Source organism: Schistocerca piceifrons, chromosome 8, assembly GCF_021461385.2.
Source record: "Schistocerca piceifrons isolate TAMUIC-IGC-003096 chromosome 8, iqSchPice1.1, whole genome shotgun sequence".
In the NCBI taxonomy this organism is placed as follows: Eukaryota; Metazoa; Arthropoda; class Insecta; order Orthoptera; family Acrididae; genus Schistocerca; species Schistocerca piceifrons.
The window spans coordinates 142,026,821-142,041,590 of record NC_060145.1 but is presented as its reverse complement, the minus strand read 5'-3'; the positions used below and the strand labels follow the sequence as shown (position 1 = coordinate 142,041,590).

The 14,770-nt window shown below is 53.4% G+C and overlaps 33 non-coding genes across 33 annotated transcripts; 14 read left to right on the top strand and 19 right to left on the bottom strand.

Moving 5' to 3' along the window:
• Window positions 1–272: 272 nt before the first annotated feature.
• Window positions 273–344, top strand: Trnai-uau. Its single transcript has one exon. It is a non-coding gene; the product is annotated as a tRNA-Ile (tRNA).
• Window positions 345–754: 410 nt separating this feature from the next.
• On the bottom strand, window positions 755–846 carry Trnai-uau. Its single transcript is given in 2 exon segments — window positions 755–790; window positions 809–846. It is a non-coding gene; the product is annotated as a tRNA-Ile (tRNA).
• Window positions 847–1,287: 441 nt separating this feature from the next.
• On the top strand, window positions 1,288–1,360 carry Trnar-acg. Its single transcript has one exon. It is a non-coding gene; the product is annotated as a tRNA-Arg (tRNA).
• Window positions 1,361–1,634: 274 nt separating this feature from the next.
• Window positions 1,635–1,706, top strand: Trnai-uau. The gene has a single exon. It is a non-coding gene; the product is annotated as a tRNA-Ile (tRNA).
• A 410-nt stretch (window positions 1,707–2,116) lies between these two features.
• Trnai-uau lies at window positions 2,117–2,208 on the bottom strand. Its single transcript is given in 2 exon segments — window positions 2,117–2,152; window positions 2,171–2,208. It is a non-coding gene; the product is annotated as a tRNA-Ile (tRNA).
• A 441-nt stretch (window positions 2,209–2,649) lies between these two features.
• On the top strand, window positions 2,650–2,722 carry Trnar-acg. The gene has a single exon. It is a non-coding gene; the product is annotated as a tRNA-Arg (tRNA).
• A 582-nt stretch (window positions 2,723–3,304) lies between these two features.
• On the bottom strand, window positions 3,305–3,376 carry Trnad-guc. Its single transcript has one exon. It is a non-coding gene; the product is annotated as a tRNA-Asp (tRNA).
• Window positions 3,377–3,487: 111 nt separating this feature from the next.
• On the bottom strand, window positions 3,488–3,579 carry Trnai-uau. The gene is given in 2 exon segments: window positions 3,488–3,523; window positions 3,542–3,579. It is a non-coding gene; the product is annotated as a tRNA-Ile (tRNA).
• A 441-nt stretch (window positions 3,580–4,020) lies between these two features.
• On the top strand, window positions 4,021–4,093 carry Trnar-acg. The gene has a single exon. It is a non-coding gene; the product is annotated as a tRNA-Arg (tRNA).
• A 274-nt stretch (window positions 4,094–4,367) lies between these two features.
• On the top strand, window positions 4,368–4,439 carry Trnai-uau. The gene has a single exon. It is a non-coding gene; the product is annotated as a tRNA-Ile (tRNA).
• Window positions 4,440–4,675: 236 nt separating this feature from the next.
• Trnad-guc lies at window positions 4,676–4,747 on the bottom strand. Its single transcript has one exon. It is a non-coding gene; the product is annotated as a tRNA-Asp (tRNA).
• A 111-nt stretch (window positions 4,748–4,858) lies between these two features.
• On the bottom strand, window positions 4,859–4,950 carry Trnai-uau. Its single transcript is given in 2 exon segments — window positions 4,859–4,894; window positions 4,913–4,950. It is a non-coding gene; the product is annotated as a tRNA-Ile (tRNA).
• A 441-nt stretch (window positions 4,951–5,391) lies between these two features.
• Window positions 5,392–5,464, top strand: Trnar-acg. Its single transcript has one exon. It is a non-coding gene; the product is annotated as a tRNA-Arg (tRNA).
• Window positions 5,465–5,738: 274 nt separating this feature from the next.
• Window positions 5,739–5,810, top strand: Trnai-uau. The gene has a single exon. It is a non-coding gene; the product is annotated as a tRNA-Ile (tRNA).
• Window positions 5,811–6,220: 410 nt separating this feature from the next.
• On the bottom strand, window positions 6,221–6,312 carry Trnai-uau. The gene is given in 2 exon segments: window positions 6,221–6,256; window positions 6,275–6,312. It is a non-coding gene; the product is annotated as a tRNA-Ile (tRNA).
• A 441-nt stretch (window positions 6,313–6,753) lies between these two features.
• Window positions 6,754–6,826, top strand: Trnar-acg. The gene has a single exon. It is a non-coding gene; the product is annotated as a tRNA-Arg (tRNA).
• A 582-nt stretch (window positions 6,827–7,408) lies between these two features.
• Window positions 7,409–7,480, bottom strand: Trnad-guc. Its single transcript has one exon. It is a non-coding gene; the product is annotated as a tRNA-Asp (tRNA).
• Window positions 7,481–7,591: 111 nt separating this feature from the next.
• On the bottom strand, window positions 7,592–7,683 carry Trnai-uau. The gene is given in 2 exon segments: window positions 7,592–7,627; window positions 7,646–7,683. It is a non-coding gene; the product is annotated as a tRNA-Ile (tRNA).
• Window positions 7,684–8,124: 441 nt separating this feature from the next.
• On the top strand, window positions 8,125–8,197 carry Trnar-acg. The gene has a single exon. It is a non-coding gene; the product is annotated as a tRNA-Arg (tRNA).
• A 582-nt stretch (window positions 8,198–8,779) lies between these two features.
• Window positions 8,780–8,851, bottom strand: Trnad-guc. Its single transcript has one exon. It is a non-coding gene; the product is annotated as a tRNA-Asp (tRNA).
• A 111-nt stretch (window positions 8,852–8,962) lies between these two features.
• Window positions 8,963–9,054, bottom strand: Trnai-uau. Its single transcript is given in 2 exon segments — window positions 8,963–8,998; window positions 9,017–9,054. It is a non-coding gene; the product is annotated as a tRNA-Ile (tRNA).
• A 441-nt stretch (window positions 9,055–9,495) lies between these two features.
• Window positions 9,496–9,568, top strand: Trnar-acg. The gene has a single exon. It is a non-coding gene; the product is annotated as a tRNA-Arg (tRNA).
• A 582-nt stretch (window positions 9,569–10,150) lies between these two features.
• Trnad-guc lies at window positions 10,151–10,222 on the bottom strand. Its single transcript has one exon. It is a non-coding gene; the product is annotated as a tRNA-Asp (tRNA).
• A 111-nt stretch (window positions 10,223–10,333) lies between these two features.
• Window positions 10,334–10,425, bottom strand: Trnai-uau. The gene is given in 2 exon segments: window positions 10,334–10,369; window positions 10,388–10,425. It is a non-coding gene; the product is annotated as a tRNA-Ile (tRNA).
• A 441-nt stretch (window positions 10,426–10,866) lies between these two features.
• Window positions 10,867–10,939, top strand: Trnar-acg. The gene has a single exon. It is a non-coding gene; the product is annotated as a tRNA-Arg (tRNA).
• Window positions 10,940–11,521: 582 nt separating this feature from the next.
• Trnad-guc lies at window positions 11,522–11,593 on the bottom strand. The gene has a single exon. It is a non-coding gene; the product is annotated as a tRNA-Asp (tRNA).
• Window positions 11,594–11,704: 111 nt separating this feature from the next.
• Window positions 11,705–11,796, bottom strand: Trnai-uau. Its single transcript is given in 2 exon segments — window positions 11,705–11,740; window positions 11,759–11,796. It is a non-coding gene; the product is annotated as a tRNA-Ile (tRNA).
• Window positions 11,797–12,237: 441 nt separating this feature from the next.
• On the top strand, window positions 12,238–12,310 carry Trnar-acg. Its single transcript has one exon. It is a non-coding gene; the product is annotated as a tRNA-Arg (tRNA).
• A 582-nt stretch (window positions 12,311–12,892) lies between these two features.
• On the bottom strand, window positions 12,893–12,964 carry Trnad-guc. Its single transcript has one exon. It is a non-coding gene; the product is annotated as a tRNA-Asp (tRNA).
• A 111-nt stretch (window positions 12,965–13,075) lies between these two features.
• Window positions 13,076–13,167, bottom strand: Trnai-uau. The gene is given in 2 exon segments: window positions 13,076–13,111; window positions 13,130–13,167. It is a non-coding gene; the product is annotated as a tRNA-Ile (tRNA).
• Window positions 13,168–13,608: 441 nt separating this feature from the next.
• Window positions 13,609–13,681, top strand: Trnar-acg. Its single transcript has one exon. It is a non-coding gene; the product is annotated as a tRNA-Arg (tRNA).
• Window positions 13,682–14,263: 582 nt separating this feature from the next.
• Trnad-guc lies at window positions 14,264–14,335 on the bottom strand. Its single transcript has one exon. It is a non-coding gene; the product is annotated as a tRNA-Asp (tRNA).
• Window positions 14,336–14,446: 111 nt separating this feature from the next.
• Trnai-uau lies at window positions 14,447–14,538 on the bottom strand. The gene is given in 2 exon segments: window positions 14,447–14,482; window positions 14,501–14,538. It is a non-coding gene; the product is annotated as a tRNA-Ile (tRNA).
• Between the last annotated feature and the right edge of the window lie 232 nt (window positions 14,539–14,770).

Genomic DNA, 14,770 nt, shown 5'->3' with positions numbered 1-14,770 from the left:
ATTTTGTTAGTTGCGGGCGCGTAGCTAGGCAGTGCATTCGAATGTTTCCGCCTGCGTGCAGTGCAATGTCAATCCTGAGCATCTCGCAGCTGCATCTCGAGACGATCGTGGTAAATATCGCTTCGTGCAAGCGTCAGCGTAGCGTCAGTCGAGCAAAGTCGAGACAAGTCAAGCTGAGAGATGTCACACAGTTAGTTAATAGGTACGCGACGCAGACAACGCATTTCCAAGTGTCCCATGTCACGCACCGAAGAGGGAGGACGCCTGCACGCAGCAGAGTGGCGCAGTGGAAGCGTGCTGGGCCTATAACCCAGAGGTCCGTGGATCGAAACCACGCTCTGCTAAAATTATTCTTTTTCTTGGGTGCTTCGAGCTCGTTCACTAAGCCTCGGGTGCGATGATTCAGCGTCAACAGCAAACCCTGTAAGTTCTGAAACGACGACGACGTGGTGTGAAGAATACGAGAAACACTTCCTAAGACGCAGACTTTCTTACGATTCTGCAGCAACTACATTTCTCGATCACAACGTTAATGTCCTTTCGGGCCACACGTGCAACTTTTGCGATATAAAAATCGCACCTCCCCGGCGGGGAATCGAACCCCGGTCTCCCGCGTGGATACTAACCACTATACTACCGAGGAATGCGCAATACTTACCTACAATGCACGCTCACTTATGATTCTCAAGTAGGTGATACATCTCAAATCTAGCGTCCCGATGCTTTTAGAGTCAGCTGCTACGAAATAAAAGCATGCCCCAGGTGAGGCTCGAACTCACAACCCCGGCATTGCTCACGGCTACTGCCTTATAAGTACCGTGCGCTAACCAATTGCGCCACTGGGGCTACAGCAGGGTGCTTTCAGTTAGCGGTATTCGCTTTGCTGCCAACCTGTTGTGGCTACAGACCCATCATACGACCGTCACCTGCGGCCATACTGCGACTTTAGCACCTGTCTACGGATGCTTCATACGATTCTTGTTTCATATGCTACACTTACAAGCATATCAGCCGCTTGTCATCACCGAAAAATTGCAGAAAACGCGCGCCTTGCCGTCTGCTACCTGTCCAACGGCGAGGGCAGATGTGTGGCAAGCTCTAAGCTATGCAGGCGCACCATGGCCGAGCAGCTAGAGGAGAGATGCCTTCCTTGGCAGCTCCCTGCAGAGTGCGGAAGACCGGAGTGGCCGCGCCGCCGTTGTCAGTGGACGACACGCAGTTGGCGAGCCACCGAGAACACGTTGCTCCGCGATGTGTACCCGCCTCTTACTACGCAACGCGACCAGTGGCCCTGTGGCGCAACGGATAACGCGTCTGACTACGGATCAGAAGATTCCAGGTTCGAATCCTGGCAGGGTCGGCATTTTGTTAGTTGCGGGCGCGTAGCTAGGCAGTGCATTCGAATGTTTCCGCCTGCGTGCAGTGCAATGTCAATCCTGAGCATCTCGCAGCTGCATCTCGAGACGATCGTGGTAAATATCGCTTCGTGCAAGCGTCAGCGTAGCGTCAGTCGAGCAAAGTCGAGACAAGTCAAGCTGAGAGATGTCACACAGTTAGTTAATAGGTACGCGACGCAGACAACGCATTTCCAAGTGTCCCATGTCACGCACCGAAGAGGGAGGACGCCTGCACGCAGCAGAGTGGCGCAGTGGAAGCGTGCTGGGCCTATAACCCAGAGGTCCGTGGATCGAAACCACGCTCTGCTAAAATTATTCTTTTTCTTGGGTGCTTCGAGCTCGTTCACTAAGCCTCGGGTGCGATGATTCAGCGTCAACAGCAAACCCTGTAAGTTCTGAAACGACGACGACGTGGTGTGAAGAATACGAGAAACACTTCCTAAGACGCAGACTTTCTTACGATTCTGCAGCAACTACATTTCTCGATCACAACGTTAATGTCCTTTCGGGCCACACGTGCAACTTTTGCGATATAAAAATCGCACCTCCCCGGCGGGGAATCGAACCCCGGTCTCCCGCGTGGATACTAACCACTATACTACCGAGGAATGCGCAATACTTACCTACAATGCACGCTCACTTATGATTCTCAAGTAGGTGATACATCTCAAATCTAGCGTCCCGATGCTTTTAGAGTCAGCTGCTACGAAATAAAAGCATGCCCCAGGTGAGGCTCGAACTCACAACCCCGGCATTGCTCACGGCTACTGCCTTATAAGTACCGTGCGCTAACCAATTGCGCCACTGGGGCTACAGCAGGGTGCTTTCAGTTAGCGGTATTCGCTTTGCTGCCAACCTGTTGTGGCTACAGACCCATCATACGACCGTCACCTGCGGCCATACTGCGACTTTAGCACCTGTCTACGGATGCTTCATACGATTCTTGTTTCATATGCTACACTTACAAGCATATCAGCCGCTTGTCATCACCGAAAAATTGCAGAAAACGCGCGCCTTGCCGTCTGCTACCTGTCCAACGGCGAGGGCAGATGTGTGGCAAGCTCTAAGCTATGCAGGCGCACCATGGCCGAGCAGCTAGAGGAGAGATGCCTTCCTTGGCAGCTCCCTGCAGAGTGCGGAAGACCGGAGTGGCCGCGCCGCCGTTGTCAGTGGACGACACGCAGTTGGCGAGCCACCGAGAACACGTTGCTCCGCGATGTGTACCCGCCTCTTACTACGCAACGCGACCAGTGGCCCTGTGGCGCAACGGATAACGCGTCTGACTACGGATCAGAAGATTCCAGGTTCGAATCCTGGCAGGGTCGGCATTTTGTTAGTTGCGGGCGCGTAGCTAGGCAGTGCATTCGAATGTTTCCGCCTGCGTGCAGTGCAATGTCAATCCTGAGCATCTCGCAGCTGCATCTCGAGACGATCGTGGTAAATATCGCTTCGTGCAAGCGTCAGCGTAGCGTCAGTCGAGCAAAGTCGAGACAAGTCAAGCTGAGAGATGTCACACAGTTAATTAATCGGTACGCGACGCAGACAACGCATTTCCAAGTGTCCCATGTCACGCACCGAAGAGGGAGGACGCCTGCACGCAGCAGAGTGGCGCAGTGGAAGCGTGCTGGGCCCATAACCCAGAGGTCCGTGGATCGAAACCACGCTCTGCTAAAATTATTCTTTTTCTTGGGTGCTTCGAGCTCGTTCACTAAGCCTCGGGTGCGATGATTCAGCGTCAACAGCAAACCCTGTAAGTTCTGAAACGACGACGACGTGGTGTGAAGAATACGAGAAACACTTCCTAAGACGCAGACTTTCTTACGATTCTGCAGCAACTACATTTCTCGATCACAACGTTAATGTCCTTTCGGGCCACACGTGCAACTTTTGCGATATAAAAATCGCACCTCCCCGGCGGGGAATCGAACCCCGGTCTCCCGCGTGACAGGCGGGGATACTAACCACTATACTACCGAGGAATGCGCAATACTTACCTACAATGCACGCTCACTTATGATTCTCAAGTAGGTGATACATCTCAAATCTAGCGTCCCGATGCTTTTAGAGTCAGCTGCTACGAAATAAAAGCATGCCCCAGGTGAGGCTCGAACTCACAACCCCGGCATTGCTCACGGCTACTGCCTTATAAGTACCGTGCGCTAACCAATTGCGCCACTGGGGCTACAGCAGGGTGCTTTCAGTTAGCGGTATTCGCTTTGCTGCCAACCTGTTGTGGCTACAGACCCATCATACGACCGTCACCTGCGGCCATACTGCGACTTTAGCACCTGTCTACGGATGCTTCATACGATTCTTGTTTCATATGCTACACTTACAAGCATATCAGCCGCTTGTCATCACCGAAAAATTGCAGAAAACGCGCGCCTTGCCGTCTGCTACCTGTCCAACGGCGAGGGCAGATGTGTGGCAAGCTCTAAGCTATGCAGGCGCACCATGGCCGAGCAGCTAGAGGAGAGATGCCTTCCTTGGCAGCTCCCTGCAGAGTGCGGAAGACCGGAGTGGCCGCGCCGCCGTTGTCAGTGGACGACACGCAGTTGGCGAGCCACCGAGAACACGTTGCTCCGCGATGTGTACCCGCCTCTTACTACGCAACGCGACCAGTGGCCCTATGGCGCAACGGATAACGCGTCTGACTACGGATCAGAAGATTCCAGGTTCGAATCCTGGCAGGGTCGGCATTTTGTTAGTTGCGGGCGCGTAGCTAGGCAGTGCATTCGAATGTTTCCGCCTGCGTGCAGTGCAATGTCAATCCTGAGCATCTCGCAGCTGCATCTCGAGACGATCGTGGTAAATATCGCTTCGTGCAAGCGTCAGCGTAGCGTCAGTCGAGCAAAGTCGAGACAAGTCAAGCTGAGAGATGTCACACAGTTAGTTAATAGGTACGCGACGCAGACAACGCATTTCCAAGTGTCCCATGTCACGCACCGAAGAGGGAGGACGCCTGCACGCAGCAGAGTGGCGCAGTGGAAGCGTGCTGGGCCTATAACCCAGAGGTCCGTGGATCGAAACCACGCTCTGCTAAAATTATTCTTTTTCTTGGGTGCTTCGAGCTCGTTCACTAAGCCTCGGGTGCGATGATTCAGCGTCAACAGCAAACCCTGTAAGTTCTGAAACGACGACGACGTGGTGTGAAGAATACGAGAAACACTTCCTAAGACGCAGACTTTCTTACGATTCTGCAGCAACTACATTTCTCGATCACAACGTTAATGTCCTTTCGGGCCACACGTGCAACTTTTGCGATATAAAAATCGCACCTCCCCGGCGGGGAATCGAACCCCGGTCTCCCGCGTGACAGGCGTGGATACTAACCACTATACTACCGAGGAATGCGCAATACTTACCTCCAATGCACGCTCACTTATGATTCTCAAGTAGGTGATACATCTCAAATCTAGCGTCCCGATGCTTTTAGAGTCAGCTGCTACGAAATAAAAGCATGCCCCAGGTGAGGCTCGAACTCACAACCCCGGCATTGCTCACGGCTACTGCCTTATAAGTACCGTGCGCTAACCAATTGCGCCACTGGGGCTACAGCAGGGTGCTTTCAGTTAGCGGTATTCGCTTTGCTGCCAACCTGTTGTGGCTACAGACCCATCATACGACCGTCACCTGCGGCCATACTGCGACTTTAGCACCTGTCTACGGATGCTTCATACGATTCTTGTTTCATATGCTACACTTACAAGCATATCAGCCGCTTGTCATCACCGAAAAATTGCAGAAAACGCGCGCCTTGCCGTCTGCTACCTGTCCAACGGCGAGGGCAGATGTGTGGCAAGCTCTAAGCTATGCAGGCGCACCATGGCCGAGCAGCTAGAGGAGAGATGCCTTCCTTGGCAGCTCCCTGCAGAGTGCGGAAGACCGGAGTGGCCGCGCCGCCGTTGTCAGTGGACGACACGCAGTTGGCGAGCCACCGAGAACACGTTGCTCCGCGATGTGTACCCGCCTCTTACTACGCAACGCGACCAGTGGCCCTGTGGCGCAACGGATAACGCGTCTGACTACGGATCAGAAGATTCCAGGTTCGAATCCTGGCAGGGTCGGCATTTTGTTAGTTGCGGGCGCGTAGCTAGGCAGTGCATTCGAATGTTTCCGCCTGCGTGCAGTGCAATGTCAATCCTGAGCATCTCGCAGCTGCATCTCGAGACGATCGTGGTAAATATCGCTTCGTGCAAGCGTCAGCGTAGCGTCAGTCGAGCAAAGTCGAGACAAGTCAAGCTGAGAGATGTCACACAGTTAGTTAATAGGTACGCGACGCAGACAACGCATTTCCAAGTGTCCCATGTCACGCACCGAAGAGGGAGGACGCCTGCACGCAGCAGAGTGGCGCAGTGGAAGCGTGCTGGGCCTATAACCCAGAGGTCCGTGGATCGAAACCACGCTCTGCTAAAATTATTCTTTTTCTTGGGTGCTTCGAGCTCGTTCACTAAGCCTCGGGTGCGATGATTCAGCGTCAACAGCAAACCCTGTAAGTTCTGAAACGACGACGACGTGGTGTGAAGAATACGAGAAACACTTCCTAAGACGCAGACTTTCTTACGATTCTGCAGCAACTACATTTCTCGATCACAACGTTAATGTCCTTTCGGGCCACACGTGCAACTTTTGCGATATAAAAATCGCACCTCCCCGGCGGGGAATCGAACCCCGGTCTCCCGCGTGGATACTAACCACTATACTACCGAGGAATGCGCAATACTTACCTACAATGCACGCTCACTTATGATTCTCAAGTAGGTGATACATCTCAAATCTAGCGTCCCGATGCTTTTAGAGTCAGCTGCTACGAAATAAAAGCATGCCCCAGGTGAGGCTCGAACTCACAACCCCGGCATTGCTCACGGCTACTGCCTTATAAGTACCGTGCGCTAACCAATTGCGCCACTGGCGCTACAGCAGGGTGCTTTCAGTTAGCGGTATTCGCTTTGCTGCCAACCTGTTGTGGCTACAGACCCATCATACGACCGTCACCTGCGGCCATACTGCGACTTTAGCACCTGTCTACGGATGCTTCATACGATTCTTGTTTCATATGCTACACTTACAAGCATATCAGCCGCTTGTCATCACCGAAAAATTGCAGAAAACGCGCGCCTTGCCGTCTGCTACCTGTCCAACGGCGAGGGCAGATGTGTGGCAAGCTCTAAGCTATGCAGGCGCACCATGGCCGAGCAGCTAGAGGAGAGATGCCTTCCTTGGCAGCTCCCTGCAGAGTGCGGAAGACCGGAGTGGCCGCGCCGCCGTTGTCAGTGGACGACACGCAGTTGGCGAGCCACCGAGAACACGTTGCTCCGCGATGTGTACCCGCCTCTTACTACGAAACGCGACCAGTGGCCCTGTGGCGCAACGGATAACGCGTCTGACTACGGATCAGAAGATTCCAGGTTCGAATCCTGGCAGGGTCGGCATTTTGTTAGTTGCGGGCGCGTAGCTAGGCAGTGCATTCGAATGTTTCCGCCTGCGTGCAGTGCAATGTCAATCCTGAGCATCTCGCAGCTGCATCTCGAGACGATCGTGGTAAATATCGCTTCGTGCAAGCGTCAGCGTAGCGTCAGTCGAGCAAAGTCGAGACAAGTCAAGCTGAGAGATGTCACACAGTTAATTAATCGGTACGCGACGCAGACAACGCATTTCCAAGTGTCCCATGTCACGCACCGAAGAGGGAGGACGCCTGCACGCAGCAGAGTGGCGCAGTGGAAGCGTGCTGGGCCCATAAACCAGAGGTCCGTGGATCGAAACCACGCTCTGCTAAAATTATTCTTTTTCTTGGGTGCTTCGAGCTCGTTCACTAAGCCTCGGGTGCGATGATTCAGCGTCAAGAGCAAACCCTGTAAGTTCTGAAACGACGACGACGTGGTGTGAAGAATACGAGAAACACTTCCTAAGACGCAGACTTTCTTACGATTCTGCAGCAACTACATTTCTCGATCACAACGTTAATGTCCTTTCGGGCCACACGTGCAACTTTTGCGATATACAAATCGCACCTCCCCGGCGGGGAATCGAACCCCGGTCTCCCGCGTGACAGGCGGGGATACTAACCACTATACTACCGAGGAATGCGCAATACTTACCTACAATGCACGCTCACTTATGATTCTCAAGTAGGTGATACATCTCAAATCTAGCGTCCCGATGCTTTTAGAGTCAGCTGCTACGAAATAAAAGCATGCCCCAGGTGAGGCTCGAACTCACAACCCCGGCATTGCTCACGGCTACTGCCTTATAAGTACCGTGCGCTAACCAATTGCGCCACTGGGGCTACAGCAGGGTGCTTTCAGTTAGCGGTATTCGCTTTGCTGCCAACCTGTTGTGGCTACAGACCCATCATACGACCGTCACCTGCGGCCATACTGCGACTTTAGCACCTGTCTACGGATGCTTCATACGATTCTTGTTTCATATGCTACACTTACAAGCATATCAGCCGCTTGTCATCACCGAAAAATTGCAGAAAACGCGCGCCTTGCCGTCTGCTACCTGTCCAACGGCGAGGGCAGATGTGTGGCAAGCTCTAAGCTATGCAGGCGCACCATGGCCGAGCAGCTAGAGGAGAGATGCCTTCCTTGGCAGCTCCCTGCAGAGTGCGGAAGACCGGAGTGGCCGCGCCGCCGTTGTCAGTGGACGACACGCAGTTGGCGAGCCACCGAGAACACGTTGCTCCGCGATGTGTACCCGCCTCTTACTACGAACCGCGAACAGTGGCCCTGTGGCGCAACGGATAACGCGTCTGACTACGGATCAGAAGATTCCAGGTTCGAATCCTGGCAGGGTCGGCATTTTGTTAGTTGCGGGCGCGTAGCTAGGCAGTGCATTCGAATGTTTCCGCCTGCGTGCAGTGCAATGTCAATCCTGAGCATCTCGCAGCTGCATCTCGAGACGATCGTGGTAAATATCGCTTCGTGCAAGCGTCAGCGTAGCGTCAGTCGAGCAAAGTCGAGACAAGTCAAGCTGAGAGATGTCACACAGTTAATTAATCGGTACGCGACGCAGACAACGCATTTCCAAGTGTCCCATGTCACGCACCGAAGAGGGAGGACGCCTGCACGCAGCAGAGTGGCGCAGTGGAAGCGTGCTGGGCCCATAACCCAGAGGTCCGTGGATCGAAACCACGCTCTGCTAAAATTATTCTTTTTCTTGGGTGCTTCGAGCTCGTTCACTAAGCCTCGGGTGCGATGATTCAGCGTCAACAGCAAACCCTGTAAGTTCTGAAACGACGACGACGTGGTGTGAAGAATACGAGAAACACTTCCTAAGACGCAGACTTTCTTACGATTCTGCAGCAACTACATTTCTCGATCACAACGTTAATGTCCTTTCGGGCCACACGTGCAACTTTTGCGATATAAAAATCGCACCTCCCCGGCGGGGAATCGAACCCCGGTCTCCCGCGTGACAGGCGGGGATACTAACCACTATACTACCGAGGAATGCGCAATACTTACCTACAATGCACGCTCACTTATGATTCTCAAGTAGGTGATACATCTCAAATCTAGCGTCCCGATGCTTTTAGAGTCAGCTGCTACGAAATAAAAGCATGCCCCAGGTGAGGCTCGAACTCACAACCCCGGCATTGCTCACGGCTACTGCCTTATAAGTACCGTGCGCTAACCAATTGCGCCACTGGGGCTACAGCAGGGTGCTTTCAGTTAGCGGTATTCGCTTTGCTGCCAACCTGTTGTGGCTACAGACCCATCATACGACCGTCACCTGCGGCCATACTGCGACTTTAGCACCTGTCTACGGATGCTTCATACGATTCTTGTTTCATATGCTACACTTACAAGCATATCAGCCGCTTGTCATCACCGAAAAATTGCAGAAAACGCGCGCCTTGCCGTCTGCTACCTGTCCAACGGCGAGGGCAGATGTGTGGCAAGCTCTAAGCTATGCAGGCGCACCATGGCCGAGCAGCTAGAGGAGAGATGCCTTCCTTGGCAGCTCCCTGCAGAGTGCGGAAGACCGGAGTGGCCGCGCCGCCGTTGTCAGTGGACGACACGCAGTTGGCGAGCCACCGAGAACACGTTGCTCCGCGATGTGTACCCGCCTCTTACTACGAACCGCGAACAGTGGCCCTGTGGCGCAACGGATAACGCGTCTGACTACGGATCAGAAGATTCCAGGTTCGAATCCTGGCAGGGTCGGCATTTTGTTAGTTGCGGGCGCGTAGCTAGGCAGTGCATTCGAATGTTTCCGCCTGCGTGCAGTGCAATGTCAATCCTGAGCATCTCGCAGCTGCATCTCGAGACGATCGTGGTAAATATCGCTTCGTGCAAGCGTCAGCGTAGCGTCAGTCGAGCAAAGTCGAGACAAGTCAAGCTGAGAGATGTCACACAGTTAATTAATCGGTACGCGACGCAGACAACGCATTTCCAAGTGTCCCATGTCACGCACCGAAGAGGGAGGACGCCTGCACGCAGCAGAGTGGCGCAGTGGAAGCGTGCTGGGCCCATAACCCAGAGGTCCGTGGATCGAAACCACGCTCTGCTAAAATTATTCTTTTTCTTGGGTGCTTCGAGCTCGTTCACTAAGCCTCGGGTGCGATGATTCAGCGTCAACAGCAAACCCTGTAAGTTCTGAAACGACGACGACGTGGTGTGAAGAATACGAGAAACACTTCCTAAGACGCAGACTTTCTTACGATTCTGCAGCAACTACATTTCTCGATCACAACGTTAATGTCCTTTCGGGCCACACGTGCAACTTTTGCGATATAAAAATCGCACCTCCCCGGCGGGGAATCGAACCCCGGTCTCCCGCGTGACAGGCGGGGATACTAACCACTATACTACCGAGGAATGCGCAATACTTACCTACAATGCACGCTCACTTATGATTCTCAAGTAGGTGATACATCTCAAATCTAGCGTCCCGATGCTTTTAGAGTCAGCTGCTACGAAATAAAAGCATGCCCCAGGTGAGGCTCGAACTCACAACCCCGGCATTGCTCACGGCTACTGCCTTATAAGTACCGTGCGCTAACCAATTGCGCCACTGGGGCTACAGCAGGGTGCTTTCAGTTAGCGGTATTCGCTTTGCTGCCAACCTGTTGTGGCTACAGACCCATCATACGACCGTCACCTGCGGCCATACTGCGACTTTAGCACCTGTCTACGGATGCTTCATACGATTCTTGTTTCATATGCTACACTTACAAGCATATCAGCCGCTTGTCATCACCGAAAAATTGCAGAAAACGCGCGCCTTGCCGTCTGCTACCTGTCCAACGGCGAGGGCAGATGTGTGGCAAGCTCTAAGCTATGCAGGCGCACCATGGCCGAGCAGCTAGAGGAGAGATGCCTTCCTTGGCAGCTCCCTGCAGAGTGCGGAAGACCGGAGTGGCCGCGCCGCCGTTGTCAGTGGACGACACGCAGTTGGCGAGCCACCGAGAACACGTTGCTCCGCGATGTGTACCCGCCTCTTACTACGAACCGCGAACAGTGGCCCTGTGGCGCAACGGATAACGCGTCTGACTACGGATCAGAAGATTCCAGGTTCGAATCCTGGCAGGGTCGGCATTTTGTTAGTTGCGGGCGCGTAGCTAGGCAGTGCATTCGAATGTTTCCGCCTGCGTGCAGTGCAATGTCAATCCTGAGCATCTCGCAGCTGCATCTCGAGACGATCGTGGTAAATATCGCTTCGTGCAAGCGTCAGCGTAGCGTCAGTCGAGCAAAGTCGAGACAAGTCAAGCTGAGAGATGTCACACAGTTAATTAATCGGTACGCGACGCAGACAACGCATTTCCAAGTGTCCCATGTCACGCACCGAAGAGGGAGGACGCCTGCACGCAGCAGAGTGGCGCAGTGGAAGCGTGCTGGGCCCATAACCCAGAGGTCCGTGGATCGAAACCACGCTCTGCTAAAATTATTCTTTTTCTTGGGTGCTTCGAGCTCGTTCACTAAGCCTCGGGTGCGATGATTCAGCGTCAACAGCAAACCCTGTAAGTTCTGAAACGACGACGACGTGGTGTGAAGAATACGAGAAACACTTCCTAAGACGCAGACTTTCTTACGATTCTGCAGCAACTACATTTCTCGATCACAACGTTAATGTCCTTTCGGGCCACACGTGCAACTTTTGCGATATAAAAATCGCACCTCCCCGGCGGGGAATCGAACCCCGGTCTCCCGCGTGACAGGCGGGGATACTAACCACTATACTACCGAGGAATGCGCAATACTTACCTACAATGCACGCTCACTTATGATTCTCAAGTAGGTGATACATCTCAAATCTAGCGTCCCGATGCTTTTAGAGTCAGCTGCTACGAAATAAAAGCATGCCCCAGGTGAGGCTCGAACTCACAACCCCGGCATTGCTCACGGCTACTGCCTTATAAGTACCGTGCGCTAACCAATTGCGCCACTGGGGCTACAGCAGGGTGCTTTCAGTTAGCGGTATTCGCTTTGCTGCCAACCTGTTGTGGCTACAGACCCATCATACGACCGTCACCTGCGGCCATACTGCGACTTTAGCACCTGTCTACGGATGCTTCATACGATTCTTGTTTCATATGCTACACTTACAAGCATATCAGCCGCTTGTCATCACCGAAAAATTGCAGAAAACGCGCGCCTTGCCGTCTGCTACCTGTCCAACGGCGAGGGCAGATGTGTGGCAAGCTCTAAGCTATGCAGGCGCACCATGGCCGAGCAGCTAGAGGAGAGATGCCTTCCTTGGCAGCTCCCTGCAGAGTGCGGAAGACCGGAGTGGCCGCGCCGCCGTTGTCAGTGGACGACACGCAGTTGGCGAGCCACCGAGAACACGTTGCTCCGCGATGTGTACCCGCCTCTTACTACGAAACGCGACCAGTGGCCATGTGGCGCAACGGATAACGCGTCTGACTACGGATCAGAAGATTCCAGGTTCGAATCCTGGCAGGGTCGGCATTTTGTTAGTTGCGGGCGCGTAGCTAGGCAGTGCATTCGAATGTTTCCGCCTGCGTGCAGTGCAATGTCAATCCTGAGCATCTCGCAGCTGCATCTCGAGACGATCGTGGTAAATATCGCTTCGTGCAAGCGTCAGCGTAGCGTCAGTCGAGCAAAGTCGAGACAAGTCAAGCTGAGAGATGTCACACAGTTAATTAATCGGTACGCGACGCAGACAACGCATTTCCAAGTGTCCCATGTCACGCACCGAAGAGGGAGGACGCCTGCACGCAGCAGAGTGGCGCAGTGGAAGCGTGCTGGGCCCATAACCCAGAGGTCCGTGGATCGAAACCACGCTCTGCTAAAATTATTCTTTTTCTTGGGTGCTTCGAGCTCGTTCACTAAGCCTCGGGTGCGATGATTCAGCGTCAACAGCAAACCCTGTAAGTTCTGAAACGACGACGACGTGGTGTGAAGAATACGAGAAACACTTCCTAAGACGCAGACTTTCTTACGATTCTGCAGCAACTACATTTCTCGATCACAACGTTAATGTCCTTTCGGGCCACACGTGCAACTTTTGCGATATAAAAATCGCACCTCCCCGGCGGGGAATCGAACCCCGGTCTCCCGCGTGACAGGCGGGGATACTAACCACTATACTACCGAGGAATGCGCAATACTTACCTACAATGCACGCTCACTTATGATTCTCAAGTAGGTGATACATCTCAAATCTAGCGTCCCGATGCTTTTAGAGTCAGCTGCTACGAAATAAAAGCATGCCCCAGGTGAGGCTCGAACTCACAACCCCGGCATTGCTCACGGCTACTGCCTTATAAGTACCGTGCGCTAACCAATTGCGCCACTGGGGCTACAGCAGGGTGCTTTCAGTTAGCGGTATTCGCTTTGCTGCCAACCTGTTGTGGCTACAGACCCATCATACGACCGTCACCTGCGGCCATACTGCGACTTTAGCACCTGTCTACGGATGCTTCATACGATTCTTGTTTCATATGCTACACTTACAAGCATATCAGCCGCTTGTCATCACCGAAAAATTGCAGAAAACGCGCGCCTTGCCGTCTGCTACCTGTCCAACGGCGAGGGCAGATGTGTGGCAAGCTCTAAGCTATGCAGGCGCACCATGGCCGAGCAGCTAGAGGAGAGATGCCTTCCTTGGCAGCTCCCTGCAGAGTGCGGAAGACCGGAGTGGCCGCGCCGCCGTTGTCAGTGGACGACACGCAGTTGGCGAGCCACCGAGAACACGTTGCTCCGCGATGTGTACCCGCCTCTTACTACGAACCGCGAACAGTGGCCCTGTGGCGCAACGGATAACGCGTCTGACTACGGATCAGAAGATTCCAGGTTCGAATCCTGGCAGGGTCGGCATTTTGTTAGTTGCGGGCGCGTAGCTAGGCAGTGCATTCGAATGTTTCCGCCTGCGTGCAGTGCAATGTCAATCCTGAGCATCTCGCAGCTGCATCTCGAGACGATCGTGGTAAATATCGCTTCGTGCAAGCGTCAGCGTAGCGTCAGTCGAGCAAAGTCGAGACAAGTCAAGCTGAGAGATGTCACACAGTTAATTAATCGGTACGCGACGCAGACAACGCATTTCCAAGTGTCCCATGTCACGCACCGAAGAGGGAGGACGCCTGCACGCAGCAGAGTGGCGCAGTGGAAGCGTGCTGGGCCCATAACCCAGAGGTCCGTGGATCGAAACCACGCTCTGCTAAAATTATTCTTTTTCTTGGGTGCTTCGAGCTCGTTCACTAAGCCTCGGGTGCGATGATTCAGCGTCAACAGCAAACCCTGTAAGTTCTGAAACGACGACGACGTGGTGTGAAGAATACGAGAAACACTTCCTAAGACGCAGACTTTCTTACGATTCTGCAGCAACTACATTTCTCGATCACAACGTTAATGTCCTTTCGGGCCACACGTGCAACTTTTGCGATATAAAAATCGCACCTCCCCGGCGGGGAATCGAACCCCGGTCTCCCGCGTGACAGGCGGGGATACTAACCACTATACTACCGAGGAATGCGCAATACTTACCTACAATGCACGCTCACTTATGATTCTCAAGTAGGTGATACATCTCAAATCTAGCGTCCCGATGCTTTTAGAGTCAGCTGCTACGAAATAAAAGCATGCCCCAGGTGAGGCTCGAACTCACAACCCCGGCATTGCTCACGGCTACTGCCTTATAAGTACCGTGCGCTAACCAATTGCGCCACTGGGGCTACAGCAGGGTGCTTTCAGTTAGCGGTATTCGCTTTGCTGCCAACCTGTTGTGGCTACAGACCCATCATACGACCGTCACCTGCGGCCATACTGCGACTTTAGCACCTGTCTACGGATGCTTCATACGATTCTTGTTTCATATGCTACACTTACAAGCATATCAGCCGCTTGTCATCACCGAAAAATTGCAGAAAACGCGCGCCTTGCCGTCTGCTACCTGTCCAACGGCGA